We start from the raw sequence: 17,342 nt of genomic DNA on the forward strand, positions 1-17,342 counted from the left end.
GTAAATTGATACAGCCACTATGGAGAACAGTATGGAGTTTCCTTAAAAAACTAAAAATAGAATTACCATATGAGCCAGCAATCCCACTACTGGGCATATACCCTGAGAAAACCATAATTCAAAAAGATACATGCACCCCAATGTTCATTGCAGCATTATTTACAATAGCCAGGTCATGGAAGCAACCTAAATGCCCATCGACAGACGAATGGATAAAGAAGATGTGGTACATATATACAATGGAATATTACTCAGCCATAAAAAAGAACAAAATTGGGTCATTTGTAGAGACGTGGCTGGATCTAGAGACTATCATACAGAGTGAAGTAGGTCAGAAAGAGATAAACAAATGTCGTATATTAACGCATATATGTGGAACCTAGAATAATGGTACAGATGACCCCATTTTCAGGGCAGCAATTGAGACACAGATATAGAGAACAAACCTATGGACACCAAGGGGGGAAAGTGACGGGGCGGTGGTAATGAACTGGGAGACTGGGATTGACATATATACACTAATATGTATAAAATGGATAACTAATAAGAACCTGCTATATAAAAAAATAACCAAAATAAAATTCAAAAATTCCCAAAAAAAAGAATTATAATTAATTCTTTATATGCTGAAAGTTCATAGCGGAATAGTGGATTTAACACTAGGGAAAGATAGGGTTAAAAAAATGCTTCAATAAAAAACAGCCAGTAGGAATTTCTGTGGTCATTTAAGGGGATGTTGACAAGGAAAACCCTCAGAGAACTGTAAAAGTCACTGTGCTATCCAAAAGAATGGATGATGTGCCAGGTGGATACTAAAACAGTCTCCATTTTTCCACCTCCTGGTATTCACGCCCTTGTGGCTTTTTCCCACTGAATACAGGTGGACGAGGAATTGCTCCTAACTAATAGAATCTGGCCAAGGTGATGGGATGTCCATGGTTCCATGTGTGATTACGTTACATAAGATTGTAATGCCTGTCTCGTGAGAAGAGTAATTCCCTTGCTGGCTTTGAGGAAGTCATGCTGGGGAGGCCCATGTGGCAAGGAACTGAGAGTGTTCTCCAGCTAACAGGCATTGAGAACCTCAGGCCCTCAGTCCGGCAGCCTGCAAGGGACTGAATGCTGGGAAGTGGATCCTTCCCCTGTCAAATCTCAGCCCTGGCTGACACCTCGGGAGCAGTCTTGTGAAACGCTAAAGCAGAGGACCCAGATAAATTGTGTCCAGACTCCCGACATAGTGGAACTGTGACATAGTAAATCTGTGTTGCTGTAAGTGGCTACATTTGTGGAAATATTGCTATGCAACAACAAATAACTATAAAGACACCAAGAGCTTTAACTAGGCTCTTTCATTTCTAAGGGCTCATCTTTTTTACCATGTGATCACCAATTACAAGTGCTACAAAAAATAAAGAAGATTACTAGGAAGCCATAGAGGACCAAATTTATGTCAAGATAGCATGAAAGGGAACAATGTGATACGCAAAAGAAATGATAGCACTGGTACTTTGGGATCTCCATTTACCCTCTAAGGAGAATGAATTCCGACTTCTAAAGAAGTGGTAACAATTCATAATCCATGGAACATACAGATATGTCAGCAAATGGGAGTGATTAGCCTATGGTACATTAGAAAGAGCTTCAGAGTCAGGCAGATTCAGGCTAAAATGCCAGCTTTGTTCTTTACTAAGTTGGACAATATACTGAGTCCCAATTTTCTCATTCGAACAATTGAAATAAGCCAACTCCAAAAGGTGTTGAGAAAGTGAATAAGAAACAACATTGGGATGGAAGATAGTAAATAATCAATAAATACTCATTCTTTTCTCCTTTCTTTGTGCCATAAGATTAGTGCATCTTAGATTTTAGAAGGGAATTTTTTTTTAATCTGGGAAAGCACAACAGTAAAAAAAAAAAAAAAAAAAAAGTGGCCTAAGTACTGGAGGCACTAAAAATGAAAGTCTGATTATACAACTGTGAATAATGTTAACAAAGGGGAAATATCCAGGACTTCCCTGGTGGTACAGTGGTTAGGAATCCACCTACCAATGCCGGGGACACAGGTTTGATCCCTCGTCTGGGAAGATCCCACATGCCACGGAGCAACTAAGCCCATGCACCACAACTGCTGAGCCTGCGCTCTAGAGCCTGTGCTCCGCAACAAGAGAAGCCGCCACAATGAGAAGTCCGCACACTGCAATGAAGAGTAGCCCCCACTTGCCGCAACTAGAGAAAGCCTACGTGCAGTCTTGAAGACCCAACGCAGCCAAAAATAAATAAATAAATTTATTTTTAAAGAAAAGTGGGGGTGGGGCAGGGGGGAACATCCTCAGAAATCCAGGTAGCTGCTTAGAGTATTGTCCAATAATTTCAATTTTTATAAAGTATGTTTATGAAAAAGAGAGTTACATAATCAATGATTCTGAGGAGAAAGAAGAAGAGGAGGAGACAATGAAACCATATGAATAATGTCACAAAGTCCACAGGCCAGAAGTTAACATCGCCTGGTGAAAAGTACAAGGACAAAAAAGCATTTATTGTGCTACGTTTGAACAATAAAAGGAATAGTGTCTTTGAGAAAGATGATACAATATTATCAGGTGGTATAAAAAAAAAACTAGTTTTACTTTGCAATCATCTTCACTAAAGTGGGTGATCATCAAACAGAAAAGTGAGGAGCAAACATAATTAAGACACAACCAAAAAGTATGAATGTGGAGATTACAGAAGAATTGTACTTGGACTCAGGTAATTACTCCCAAGTAAAAGTCTGCAAATACAATTGGAGAGCCACCGTTGGTAACTTTTGAAAAATCCTGTAGAACCAGGGAGGCCAGAAAACTACAAATAGGCAAAAGTTTTAATTTTTAAATAGTAAACACTTCAGAATACATCTTGATACTGATTCCCAAGTAAATTCTCTAATGGATAATCAAATAGATGGTTTGTAAGCACTTTGAGAAGAAAAGAGTACCACTAGGAGCCAAAATGGGTTCACCAAGACGACATCAAGCCAAACAAATTTCATTTATTTTCTAACAAAGTTACTGAATTGGTAAATGAGAAGATACTGGAGGCATACTTATGAGGTCTGGAAATGGGAAGTGACAGAATTATTTTATGTTTAGCCTAGAGAAAAGGACTTGAGGGAAATGCTGTCTCCACATGTTTCAGAGACCATGGGGTCGTATCATTGAGCATGGCTGCATCCTTCAACTCTCAGCTTAGCTGACCCTTGAAAAAGCTCTCTCGGATCACTGAGGTTCAGATTTGATACACTCCTAGACATTGCTATAGCACATCTATATTTCCACTATCATAGTAGTTGTCATAATGTATTATGATTATTTGCTTAATTGCCTACTCCTCCAGTGGAATGTAAGATCCCTCAAGGCAAGGACTAAGTCTATCTTTTTCATTGCTTTATCTCTGGGGTCTAGCACTGCACCAGATAAATGGTGGGTGCTCTATTAATACTTGCTAGCAGAATGAGTGAGAAATTAAATGAATAAAAATATTTATATGTCACAGAGATATATTTTTCATCTCAGTATAAGGAAGAACTTTCTTATACTCAGGAATCTTTAAGATTCCTTTAAAAATCATAAATTCCTTATTCTGAAAGTGTCCAGGAATAACCTGAAAAACCAGTCATCCATATGGTATTCTGTGGAATGGAAGTTCAGTTAGATGACCTCTAAATTCCCTTCTGAGTCTAGACTCAAAGCCACATCACTTTGACTATAAAATAGAGTCAGTCCCCAAGAAAAATCAAAACCCACAGCCCCAAAATTCCGGAGGCAAAATAGATCTGCTAAACAGTGATCTCCTGCAGACTGATTTTTTTCTTTTGGTGTCTCCTATCTGATCTAGAGCAGGGCTTTGCTCAAATTGATGGTTAACAAATCTTGATTAAATAAATGGTTACAGTAAGTGTAGACTGCTTCTGAAATGAAAAGAAGGATTAAGATATTCAGTCCAAGCACCTTGTTTCACAAAGAGGAAGTGTATCTCTAAAGGTTTTGGTGACCTCTCAAAAGTCACAAAGAGCCAAGGCTTGAACCACTTTACTGCGATTTTCGTCACTCTAGGTTGTCTTGAAACTTTTTGCAGAAACAACTGAAGACAAGAAACCCAGGATTTCTTGGCCATTTAGTGACACCATAAGCATCTCTGCAATCAAAAACCTAGGGGTCATGTCATCACCGCAATAAATCCAAGATGGTTGTTGGACAGGACCAGAAGAGACAACACACAGAAGCAGAAGAAAAGTAAGTTACCTTTCATCTTATTCACTGAACATCTATAGTCGCATTTGCTAAGTTATGGAAAGACAAAATAGTAAGAGTAGTAGTAGTAGTAGTAGCAGTAGTAGTAATGCCGTATTTTAAGGCTCTATGGCAGTACATAACCCTAAATGTAGTGTCATAATCCTAGTATGATCCACAAGATCATAATCCTAAATGTACTTGTGTACTTAAAGGTCTGAGCAAACTCATTAAAACTCAATGTCTGATTCCACAACAGTAGGCAAGAAACCATTTCTTGGTTACCTTGGTCAATAAGAATACAAATGTAGATGGTAAGGGGAATTTTTTGGCCTGTTTCTCTTCTTCATATATATATATATATATATATATATATATATATATATATATATATATATATGGCATCCAATTTGACAATGAATTTTGGAGGCTTTTCTTTTTTCTATTTATACTTCTTTCCTTTTTTATATTGATCTAAATCGCCTCAAAATTGCCAAAGTATCATGAGACTCTACACTCTATGGCTACAGTCCGCAGGTCTAGAATCAATAGAAAAGATATCCAGTGATGTGTCCTAGGATGACAGGCATTTTGTTCTCTTTTGTTGAAGTATTTGATGAAATGACAGTTAAACTACTGCATTTGTCCATTCAAAGGGTATTCAGTGAATGCATATCACGTGGTAGCTACTTTTATTACATATAGCACAACGTGTAGAGCCCACCCTCCAGGAGACTATAACCAAGTACCAGGTAATGTGGTGGTGGCTTCATCAGAAATACATCAGGTTCTATGGAGTCCAAACAAGGGACACCTAGCTCAGCCTGGGGGAAACAGGGCTTGCCAGAGGAGGTAATGCAGGAGGTGAATCTTAAAGTAAAACAGAACTTAGCAACCTGGACAAGGGATGCATAGTTTTTCAATAGCATTTGCAAAGGCAGGAAGTGCAGATGGTCTGGTGTGGCTGAAGTCTGTGGTCCACATGAAGGAGGGGCTTTAACCACTGTGGTCATTTTGATGTAGATGGAGACAGAGGTCAAGGACTTCTCCCTCCTCTTTAACCTACTGTCATAGCCGTCTTCCAGGCTGTCAGTGCCTCTCTCTGGAGGTATTCTAATAACTTTCTGACTGCTCTCTCTTCTGCCAATCTTTGTTTCCACTTTTCAATTCATCCTCCATATTTCAAAAGACTTAACTTTCCAAAACACAAATCTGATCATATCATTCTTCAATTTCATCTTTGCTTATGAGATACAGTCCAAATTTCTTAGAGCAGCACATGAATATTTTACATTCTAGCCCCTTGCCCCTCTAACTTGATCTCCTGCCTCTTTCCTCCTCACAGCTTAAAATGCAGTGACACGTAAGTACTCGACATACCCTCCCAAGACATGCCCCCTCACACTTCTGACTTCCGTGAACAGTATTTCCTCTGTCTAGAAGGCCTTTTAATGGACAGAGCTCCAACACACCTTTCAAGATGCTCTTCAGGAAAGCCTTTCCCCCCATGTTTAGGAAGCTATTCCTCCATCTTCTCATGATCCTTTGCACATATCTCTACTATATCAATTTGCACATTGTATTGAGTCTCTTTCTATGTGACTTCCCCACCCAGGGGAGTAACCGTATCTCCGTTTTATTTGATTTACCATTACCCTTCAGAATTAGCCAGTGCCTGGCAAACAACAGGTACTCAGGGTTTGTTAAATAAATAAATGAGCCACTATTTCCTCGTATTAAAATTTAAAACCTTCATTACTTCAGCTTTTTAGGCCGATCATCACTGGATGCGGAAAACATGTCATCCCTCCTTTGATGTACACCTATTGAAGGCACTGCCCCACCTGTCAACTACCCATTTATTCCAAACCACTGTTTCCAAAAGCAACAGATAGGCTTCCAATCCTGTAAGGATTCACAAACAGAGCAAAACACCCTACTAGTAAACAGTTACAAACACCTTTGTTAGAAATAAGCTGATGAAATTTGAGTGTGAAAATGAAGGTTACTAATTTGTAGGCACATCACACAATGTTAACACAAATGCAGAGGAGTGCCTTGACACAAAGGCCTAAAAGTAAGTTCTTCCTGCCCTGGGATCAATTAATGTGTATAAATAGGAGACCCATGAGAAGTCTTTACACTGTTGTTCCCCAGGAGGAGGGAAAGGGGACACTTGTTCATTTTGTAGGGAATCAGCAGGAAGAGCTCACACTGGAGCTTGCCGGCCATTTCTGTTCCTTCATGAAAACTGGCCCATGACCCTTCTTCTATCATCCAAAGGGTCATATGTTTTAAAAGGGGGGAGCATTTACATATGATTCCTGTCATAAAAGTTAATTCTAAAGTTCAAATCTTAATCTCAAGGCTCTTTCCCAGAATGTGAAAAACACTTTGAGGCACTGATGGTCCAAAACACTGATGGTCTCTGTAAAACGCAGAATTGATATTGTGCAAATAAATATATATATATGCATAAATGCATACATATATATGAAATTAATGTACTATTTGAAGGTAATCAACTTTTCCACAATTATTTCATGGTCGTGGATTTTGTGTTGATGCTGGCTAATTAGTCAAATATGAATTATATATGTATATTTAAAGTAAGTGTGTATGCATATTAAAGGTTTTTTCCTTTATTTCATTGTGAAGCAAATCATTTGGTGTGGCTGCACATACAGCTCTAATACACATCAAAAAGCTATCAACAAACTCTTTGAGTACATCAAGCAGGATAATTTAGATGGTTTTTAATCATGATTATGAAAATATAATTAGGTGGTTTCATGTTTATTGTTGAGTATATGTAGGGGAAAGTGATTCTCCAAATATAAAACATGGGCAATATTACACAGAAACCACAAGAGAACAGGTATGCATGAGGCACAGGCACACATACACACACACACACTACTGCCCCTTTCTGCAACATATCAGCAGTTTTCCTATTTAAAAAGAACATCATTTCTTTCAAGATGCCAAAAGAAATCTTATTTAATAAACTGATGACATAGAACTAGGTTGGAAAAATGCCTCCCTTTAATGTCACCATAAACTTTAGCTATGGCCTGCAATTTAAAACAAGTCCTCCCTGCCACGGACCCGACAGAAATGGCTGGGGCGGGGGGCGGGGTGGCTCATTAGTGCTCAAGCAGCTCATGTGCCATTAGTGACCGCTGGGAGTAGGTACAGTCATGGATCTGCGCAGTTCAATGATTGTGCACTTGTGGCCTTTTCTAATCCATTTGAAATACACCTGATACTTAATCTATCTCCAATTGCCCAGTTTAGCAGTTGAAAGGATCTGTAAGTTCTCATGTCAGAGGATGAAACACACTCTTAGTAAACCACTGCCTCACATCAGCCTATCCAGGCATCCCCAGCTTGGCCAGGAGAGGTGACATGAGGGACTTCATCCCCCCTCTCCCAGACAGTCTCCATTCCCCCAGAGTTCCCTGATAAACTCTCCCAAGCCACATCTTATTTTTTCCCCTGTGCATCCAGAGTTGATCACTGGCCCCATTAGAAAAATCCATCCTTCCTATTCCATCTCGGAAATCATGTGCAAGAGCCTGGGATGGCACTTGGGAGTAATCTGGTCACCAGCAAGCTGGCCCCTTTTGTTGAGAAATTCAAAGAGTTGCAATACCACGACATTAACGAAGCCACAATTAGAGTGGCTTTCTTCCAGCACCATGTGTAATCTGTTTTACCACGAAAAAATGAAGTTGCTGTCTGTGCACACAATTTTAGCATTTCTGGTTTTTATGCCATCTTACTTACAAGAGGCTCCCAGCTGTTATAATTTGTCTCATCCATTGCTCTCTTGTAGAACCAGCCTTTGTTCCTTTTCTTCAGTGCCAGGGACTTGCTGTGTTTCACCTGATGTGATTTGTCCAGGCATTAATAATGCATCTTCAAGATGCAAGATGCATGAATTCCTTTAGTAACAGATCTGCTGGCAGAGGGCTATATTGTATCGTACAGCTTTGCTGCAAAAAGGAAAGACAAGAGGACAAAGGGAAGGTCATCAGTCTCAGGAGTGAGGGGTATTGGTGATTTTAGAACATCATTCCCACCAGCTCATGGGAAGGGCGTGCTGAGGACTCTGAATATTAGACAAACAATTCCTTTAAAAAAAAAAAAAACTTTTGCCAAATCTGCAATTTGTCCCTGTCGGGGACCTAGAATTGCATATACGCACACAGATGACAATTCAAGAAGTCCAGAGTATCTGGCTATTCTCATATACCACTTTGTGCTCATCAACAGAAATTTCCTGTACATAGGTCCTAATTCCCCCTTTGGGCCTCTGGGCACATTCCAGCTACCTTCCCAGTGGCCTTGATGCAATTGTTGTTATTGTTACTCATATGAATTTTTTATCATCTTGCATTTGTGAAGAGCTTGTATTTTTGAGCTGCTTTATAATCATTAATAAGTTATTTCTCACAATTATCCTGAAAAGTAGGACAGGGTTCCTTTCTCGATGTTACAGTTAAGGCAAAAGAAATGTAGATAGGTTACAATGCAAGATGTTCACAGGGAGTGTGTTTTCCAAAGTTGGAATACGGACACATTTAGAGGGCCACCCCATCTCCTCAACCAAATAGCTACCTCTGGAATGGTAATGTGAACAATTTAAAGCAGAATGTGGGACCCAATTAGAAATAATCAGGTGCTTAGAGGACACAGCCATAAACTCTGCAGGAAAATGACCCAGCTTCAGATGATCAGATTTTGAACTCAAGGCTAGCTATACCAGCTGGCTCCAACATCTTAGATTTTCTTAAGAAACAATGAATTTACTATGTAATGTTGAAATCCAAAAGTTCAGCCACTGAACCAGTAGCTTGTGCAGATGATCATTTAACTTCCTGTTTCTCTGAGGACTCCTGAGAAGATTTGTCAATATACAACCAAACCACACTCTCCGTATGGTCATTATAATAGGTTCACCTGCCTCTATGCCCATTCTCACCACTGCCAGCATCCCCCACCAAAAAAAAAAATCTCATTTAATCAATAACATTTGCTTTCAGGGCAGCTCTCCTTTACTGCTGTTCCATCTCTGTCTGAGTTACCATAGCAACTATTCTCAGAGCAGTGTGATACCCAGTTTATACATTTCAGCCCTGTCACATGACTGACTACCTGCTTCTACTTTAATCATTGCTGGAGGGAACACTCAAAAACTGGCTGCTTCCTGCTTCCTGTTGCAGTCCACCAAACTGCCAGCATGGTTTACATTTCTTTCCACAACCTAGAAAACATACGTGAATTGTGCTGACTTCCAAAGTGAAGAAGGAGGAACACTATAGTTGTGGGTGAGAGACCCCTAACTGCTAGAATTAGCAGAGCCTTCCAGGCCCTCGCAGCCAAATTCTGCTTTTTTCCCTATAGAGATGCTCTCAGATGTAGCAGACCTCTTTTTTAAGATCTTAATTGCAGAATAAAAGATGGTTTCAACCTCATCCAAGCCTGAGATACATCATCCAATGGCCCCATAACCTCTGAACACTCATCTCCATTCATGTAGCCATTTCGTGGGTCCCCTGCAAGGCAAGGCCTGGAACTTGGAACTCTCAGGAGCCTCCCCTGTTACAGCTTTGAGGGGTCCGTTTAAATCACATTATAAACCTAATGAAACACAGCTAATGAAGCACAGATGTCCTATCAGATTTGGATTTCAGACTCCCTATAAAAACCCAGTAAAAATAAATGAAAGGAGCCTTGTATCCATGGAAATGGGCAGCTCATATGTTAATCCTTCCCCCTCACCCATTTATGAGTTCATTACCATCTTTAATTCCAGGGCTTCTGAAAGTATTGTGGCTTCTGGGTCAGTCATTTCTTGGAAACTCATGATGGGCGGGGCTTGAACATCCTTGGCTTGGCCTCTTTGTTCAGAGCCATGGGAAAGCAAGTAGGTGTATGTTGCTTATCATTTACACAAGCTCCTGGTTACTTTTTGCTGTTTTGAAATGATGAGATGAATCTAGAGTCCGTGTCCTTCTGGGACCTAGAAACAGGTCTTTCATGGACCGACTTCCACGTCTGTTGAGAATAACACTCGGGAATTGGATCAGAGTGATCTAATACCAAAGAGCTCTCTGTCACAGCATCAATTATGCCCAACATTCGTTCCTCCTTTAGGTTAAGATATTAACATTCCTTCATCAGACAGGAATGCTCTCATCCATTATTACAGTAGCTACTACTGTTAGACAAGGTCATGAAGGAAAATGATAAAAGGGGGGAATTTTGTTGGGAAACTGAGTTGGATGGAATCCAGAGTTCAAGGTACTCCCTGGGGTAACAGATATAGACAGGACACTTAGCAAGAGCTGAGAAGCATCAAGAAGGCCTCAGCTGCCCAGTGGTCAGAGAATCCATGAGAAGAGAGGACCTGCTACAAAAAGAAGAAAAGGAATACAGAGCATCTTCAAAAACAAAACTTGCCTCCCTCACAATTTCAGCTTGTTAATAATAATTAAGTGGCTTCTTCAAGGTATAGAACAAGGGATAAGAGGCCCTCTCTGCTCATCAGAAGCCTTGTTTCTTCTTTCAGTTTTTTGGTCACTGGGCACCATTTATTCTCTTAGATATTTGCTTACAGAAAAAAAAATTGTTGGTGTTGGAGCCACAGTGTTTCTCTCAGGGACATCCTTTGGCGACAACTCTCTACATGCTTTATTTTTTAGGTTTATAATTTTAAATTCTTAAATTTTCAAAGATGTCTTCTGAAGGAAAGAGTACATATTCTCAATTTAAAAGTAAATATCTGCGTGTCAATAATACTTTGCACTAAAGTGCTGCCCCCTTATAGAAACTGATTGTATGTCTCTGTTACTTTATCAGTCCGGGAAACTGAAGATAAGAGATGTTATAGATGAGGAAACTGAGGCACAGCGTGACAGAGAGACATTCCCGGGCCATGCATTAGCATGAGCAATAGAACTGAGGCTCTCCTAACAATAAATTTCAGACCCCAAGTAAGTAAGCATTACAAGGCCTAGACATTTTTCAAAACAATTTTGTCCACCCTAATAGCTGAAAAACGAATGCTTCATAAAAATACTCCAAGAAATTAAAGCTTAGGCTTGTGATTATTACAGTGATTTGTCAGCAGTAGTGTATGATTTTTGGAAAAGGACCAGCCGTATTAACAAAAGGATAAGAGTGCAACTCATTTTTCATTTGCCTAATATAGATATCCTTGCCTGGCCAAAGAAAGAGCTAAAAAGAAGTGAAAAAGCATCAGTGATGTAGCAACATAAGCGACTTCACAGAAAATTATTTAAGCCCTTCACTGCCTGCTAACATGAGAGATTTTTAGCACAGATTTATATGATGAACTGTCTGAACTATCAGAAACAGATACAACCCTGAGGAAAAAAAAAAAAAAGGAAAAGTTATGTGAGCATCTAAGACCATTTACCTCCTCGCTACTTCTGACTCAGGACCTCAGAGGGGTGAAATGTGTCACAAAACTAAACACAGTGACCTACGTGTTGACAAGGAACCGTGGTGAAAGAGCCTACTGCTTATCATGACAAAGTGTGAGATGTGCTTCATGGATCAACAACTTGTTGCTTCAGTATTTTCTTCTCCCAGTTAAGACAAAGTCGTTATATTTGAGCAATAAACTCAGTTACTAGACAAATCCAGGCAGACAGCTGTCCCGGCATTCTTTGGCTAGCACTGTGTTTCCTTTCTTGTCAATTATCTTCTTTCCTTCCTTGGCCTTTTATTCAACCCACCCCATAACACTTAGTAACACGTTTTGGACAGAGTGGCTTAGTTCAAATTCATAGAACATCTTAAATACCTAAGATGCTTAAAATAGGTCCATTTTCCCTCCACAATTTCAAAAGTAAAATAAAGACCAAAGTGGTTTTTTTAAGTACCTTTAAGTAATTGTTGACATCGTAAATTGAGAGATTGCCAATGCTTTTGACAGAGTAGATGCATTGAAGTGATGGCGTATTTTAAGTTCCAGAAGTCTAACAATTGACTTTTGCTATCGCCAACCTCCCCAGCCAGAGGGCAGGTGTGTGACACGGAGGAGACGGGCTAGGAGTTGAAACCCATAGCCCTGCGTTATTATCCTTTTGTCATTAACCCTCTCCTTCAAAGTTAACAACAGAGCCTTTTCTTCTTGGTGAAAGTCTACAAATTAGGTAATATTTAGCATTTTGGAATAAAGTCCTCAGGAGTAAATCTTAAGCTAATAGCTCTGCGTATTAACATAAACAGAGGAGTGCAATTCCATTCTATAAAGTGTGTTTCAAAGTACTTTGACATCTCTTTGCTCGTGTGTGTCCTTGTGATCCTACAGGGGAAAGAATGCATTTTACAGATGAGCTACCAGAGCTGAGTGGAACTTGACGGCCCCACGGAAAGCTGGGGGCAGATTCGGACTAGAATCCAACTCTGCCGTCGCCTGTTCCCTGTTCTCTACTCTGTGCTGCCACTTTTTTCTAGAATTGCGTACTCAAAAAATAAATCAGTTTTATACTTTGACTCAGTGTCTCTACTTCTTCTGGAAAAGCATGACTAATATATGATCAAGTATGTAATTAAAACAGAAGATTCCACAAAACCGTATCTTGAAAATGTAGTGTTTTATTCTTGGACTAGGAATTAAACAATCTCTTCCTTACTAAAAAGTTAAAAATAAATTTTTACAATCAAATAATTTTAATGCTTTAACTGAATAATATAATTCAAGTCCCTGTATCACCAAATAAGTCCTGGACCAGGGACTCTAAGGTTGGGTCCTGATTCTAGTACTGACTGATCTCTTTTCCCCTTTGTAAAATAAAGAGATTAAACCAATTTACTTCTTTAGGTCTAGATTTTATGAACCTGAAATCTTCTAGGATGCCAAGCTTTCTTCATAATCGCTATATCAATACTGATCCTGCCTTATTTTCCCCACTAAGAAAAAACAAGCAGTGCTTTCTCCTCTGCCCTCACCAAAGCTCCCTGCAGAATGAAGAGGAATGGCCAGGTTTAAGCAGAGGCTTATGGGCCTGTGGTCTTTATCTATTCTGAAGACCCATAAGCCCCAAAGGGAAACCGGCCACAGCAGGACTAGAGAGGAACAGGTCCCAGAAATGAGAGGAAATTCGCCCAGCCAGCTCCCCTCCCTCCGAGTATGACTGTGCTCTTTCCCAAGGAGTCCACAGACTCCTCCTTGTCAGCAACCGGGTGACCTCTGGCCTCTATGCACAGACTCTCCTTTTCAGCTGGACAAAGGGCTGTAAAGAGAAAGCAGATCTGCTCAGTTTTGCCCCAGGAAGAACAGCTTTCCAGACCCAGAGCCCAGAAGTAAATTATGCCCCACCACCTACCATCTCATAGGAATAATAATGAGAAAAATAATGAGTTGGTCACCAAAGATTACTTGCACTCCTGTCCCTCCAGGAATACTGCCTAATAGTCTGGTGCTGCTGCTGCTGCTGCTGCTGGCTGTGATGGTGGTAGTGGTACACTCCATGGTAATAGCAACAGGTATCAACCAATATTCATACGACAAATCCATTAGTATTTTATTAAGCAAAACTACTAAAATATATTTGGCAAAACAATTACCTCCATTCTTACATTTGCCTTGATAAATCCACTCTGAACCGCTATTTTGAAACTATTCCTAAGAAAAATACATGTAATTATATTATCTTGTTCATTTATTTCAAGTATTAATTTATTAACAAATTTACTAATTACTCTCTATATGCCAGGCACTGCGTTAAGAATGAGAGAAGGAAAGCCAAAAAGATACAGTTGTCACCTGTGTCTGTATGTCAGAGCCCATACAGTCTAGGAGAACAACTGCCACCAACAGTGATATAAGTGTTATGATAATGATACCACAAAGTACAGTGACAGCCTAGGAGAAAAGAACTTTGGTAGAGATTCATGTGAGAGAGGAAAAAAATAGAAAAAACAACTTGCCATTTAAAAAATAAACTAACTTTAAGCTTATTCCTAGTAAATGACTTAAAGGAAAAAAGAAATCAGTGATTATGAAACAAAGAGCCTTAAAAATAATATGGACTTGAAAATATACAGGTGTCACAGTCTGGCATCTTTAGAGTCACAGGGGCACATAAGATATGCTGCAATGCAGTACTGAGGTACTGAGGAAAACTTGAGTTTCAGTCATTCAGATTTCATTTACACAGGAAAATCCTATCTTTCTACAAGGCACTTACACGCTTCACATGAGCTGAAAACTGGCAGAACATTTATAGCACCCTACAACGTGTTCCATCACCTTTGAGTAGTCCGCTTCCGTAGAGACCAGTGGAGGGCATGGTGCCAAACGGACTCTACAAAGGAAAATGTGCTGAACTCCAAACTTGCACACCCAGTCTTAAGCACACAGTGGACCCGGCCACACCCAGACATCTGTGCCCCATCAACATTTGTTAGAATGGTAAAGGTGTTTGAGTACGGCACTGTCATTGCTTGGATGGCACAGGGTTTCTGGCCATGTGTTGGGAAAGCTTGGCTGTTAAGGCTTTACCCACCATTCCACTTCAGTCCTGATGCCATGAAGATGCCCATCACAGTTGATCTCACCCAGTGTCTATCATTCGCTTTCCCTTCCTCCTACCAAACATGTCCTTTCTTCTATCCAAAAGACAAGTTGTCCAGCCACCTTTTCTACTGAGGTCTGGAAACAGGCACCCTCTACTGTTTTTGTTTTATTTTGCTTTCATATTCTCCCTCCCATACCTCTTTTCTCTCCTTCTTTTCCATCCTGTTTTCCTTGTACTTTAACCTTCTCTTCCTCTCTCTTTCTTCCAATAGCACTGTACCAAAAAATACATTCTTTGCAGACCTATTCTCCATTCTTTATACCAACCACATCATCTACTGCCTGAATGTATTCCTTGTTATAAGCAAGGAGCGAAACTTCTTTAAGTAAGTCATAACAAATATAAAAATCTGTGTATACATGATCAAATCAAATTAAGGAGCAAAATAAAACGTCTTCCATTTAAGTTGAGGACAGGATAAAAAATTCTGCCATCAATTATGACCATGATACTGGTGGTCCTGGCCAATACAAGAAGTACAGTAAAGAAATGAGATGGGAAAATGGAAAGAAATTTCTACAAAACTAATTATCTCTGTGTGATGTGATAATCTATTTAGATTTCTATCTCTTTTAGAAATCTAAAATAATCAACTAGAAAACTATTGTAGCTAATGTAAGAGATAAATAAAATCACCAGTGCAAGATCAATATAAAAAACCACTAGCATCTTTATTTGTCAACAATAGCCACTTAGAAAATGTAGTAGGCAAAGAGCATCTTATCATGATAACAGCAAAACCTTAAGATTAACCTAATAATAAATGTGCTAAAAGACTCAACTTTTATATGTAACAATTCTCTCCAAATTTATATAGTAAAATAATCTGAATAAACCTGACATACTGATTGTAAAGTTCATATAAAGGAAAAAAGTTTTTAAAATATCCAAGAAAACGTACGGAAAAATTAAAACGTGAACTTGAATGACCAAATATTAAATATACTATTATATGTAGTTATGTTAATTAAAATTGTGTGGTATTCTTCCTCCAGATTCAGAAAAGAACAAAGAGGAATAAATAAAAGTGCCTTCTGTATATGTGAATTTAATACATAAAGTCCATCAGGCTCCTAATGAGAGGAGAAAGGGCCAAATATATGCAATAAAGAGCACTGGGAAAATGATTCTAGCAGTTTGGAATAAAACTCAAATTCCTACATCATTCCATATACAAAAATAAATTCCAAGGCAACTTAAGCACTAAACACAAAAAAATATAAGTATAGTGGAAGAAAATATGGGAGAATTCTTTATAATCTTCTGATTAGGAATGACTTTTAAGCAAAATATAATGCTATATATATTCTATATAAAACTCCTTAAAGATGGGAGAGATTAGAAAGAATTTTTAAATTCTTTAAGATGAAATATACCATAAGTAAAGCTAGAAGGAAACCAACTGGAAGAAAATATACCTGCAATATTTGCAATAAGTGTGTTTCAGAAAACAGATGACTTTCTAAAATACATAAAGAGCTTTTGCAAATCAAAAATAAAGCAACCTAAAATAGAAAAAAAAAAGGACAAAGATACAGCTAATATTGACTGAGAGAATATTATTTGCCAGGCAACAGCCTAAGGACTTTACATGTACAAACGCAACTAATTTGCATAACAACGCTTTTGATCAAATACACTTAGCATCTCCATTTTGCAGGCAAGAAAATGAGACACAGAGAAATTTAGGAATTTGTCCAGAGTTATACCATTAGGAAATACTGGCCAGCACTCAATTCACAGAAAAAGAAACACAAATAGCTAATAAATTTAAGAAAAGCCATTCAACCTTAATAATAATTTAGGAAAATGCAAACACTAAAACACAATAAGATATTTTTACCTACCAGAGAGTTAAACAATATCAAATGGATTAATAAGACTAGCGTTGCCAAGAGTATAGAAAAACAGTAACTCTCATACTCAGTTATTGGGGATATACATTGTATAGTATTTTTTTTAATCTTTAGAAATAGGTATTTTTTTTTTAATTTTTAAATTTAATTTTATTTATTTTTTTATACAGCAGGTTCTTATTAGTTATCTATGTTATACATGTTACTGTATATAAATATATGTCAACCCAATTGCCCAATTCATCCAACCCCCACAACCCTCACCACCATTTTCCCCCCTTGGTGTCCATACGTTTGTTCTCTGCATCTGTGTCTCTATTTCTGCCTTGCAAACTGGTTCATCTGCACCATTTTTCTAGATTCCACATATAGGCATTAAGATACAATATTTGTTTTTCTCTCTCTGACTTACTTCACTCTGTATGACAGTCTCTAGATCCATCCACATCTCTACAAATGACCCAATTTCGTTCCTTTTTATGGCTGAGTAATATTCCATTGTATAAACGTGCCACATCTTCTTTATCCATTCGTCTGTCAATGGGCATTTAGGTTGCTTCCATGACCTGGTTATTGTAAATAATGCTGCAATGAACATT

General features: G+C 38.7%; 1 long non-coding RNA gene across 1 annotated transcript in view; it reads right to left on the reverse strand.

Moving 5' to 3' along the window:
• LOC114484393 (uncharacterized) overlaps positions 1-17,342 on the reverse strand; it is a 231,349-nt gene that overhangs the window by 171,486 nt on the left and 42,521 nt on the right. The window contains exon 2 of the long non-coding RNA XR_003677239.2: positions 8,058-8,266. This is a non-coding gene — a long non-coding RNA (uncharacterized lncRNA). The remainder of the gene's footprint in view (positions 1-8,057; positions 8,267-17,342) is intronic.

Source organism: Physeter macrocephalus, chromosome 19, assembly GCF_002837175.3.
Source record: "Physeter macrocephalus isolate SW-GA chromosome 19, ASM283717v5, whole genome shotgun sequence".
Taxonomy (NCBI): Eukaryota; Metazoa; Chordata; class Mammalia; order Artiodactyla; family Physeteridae; genus Physeter; species Physeter macrocephalus.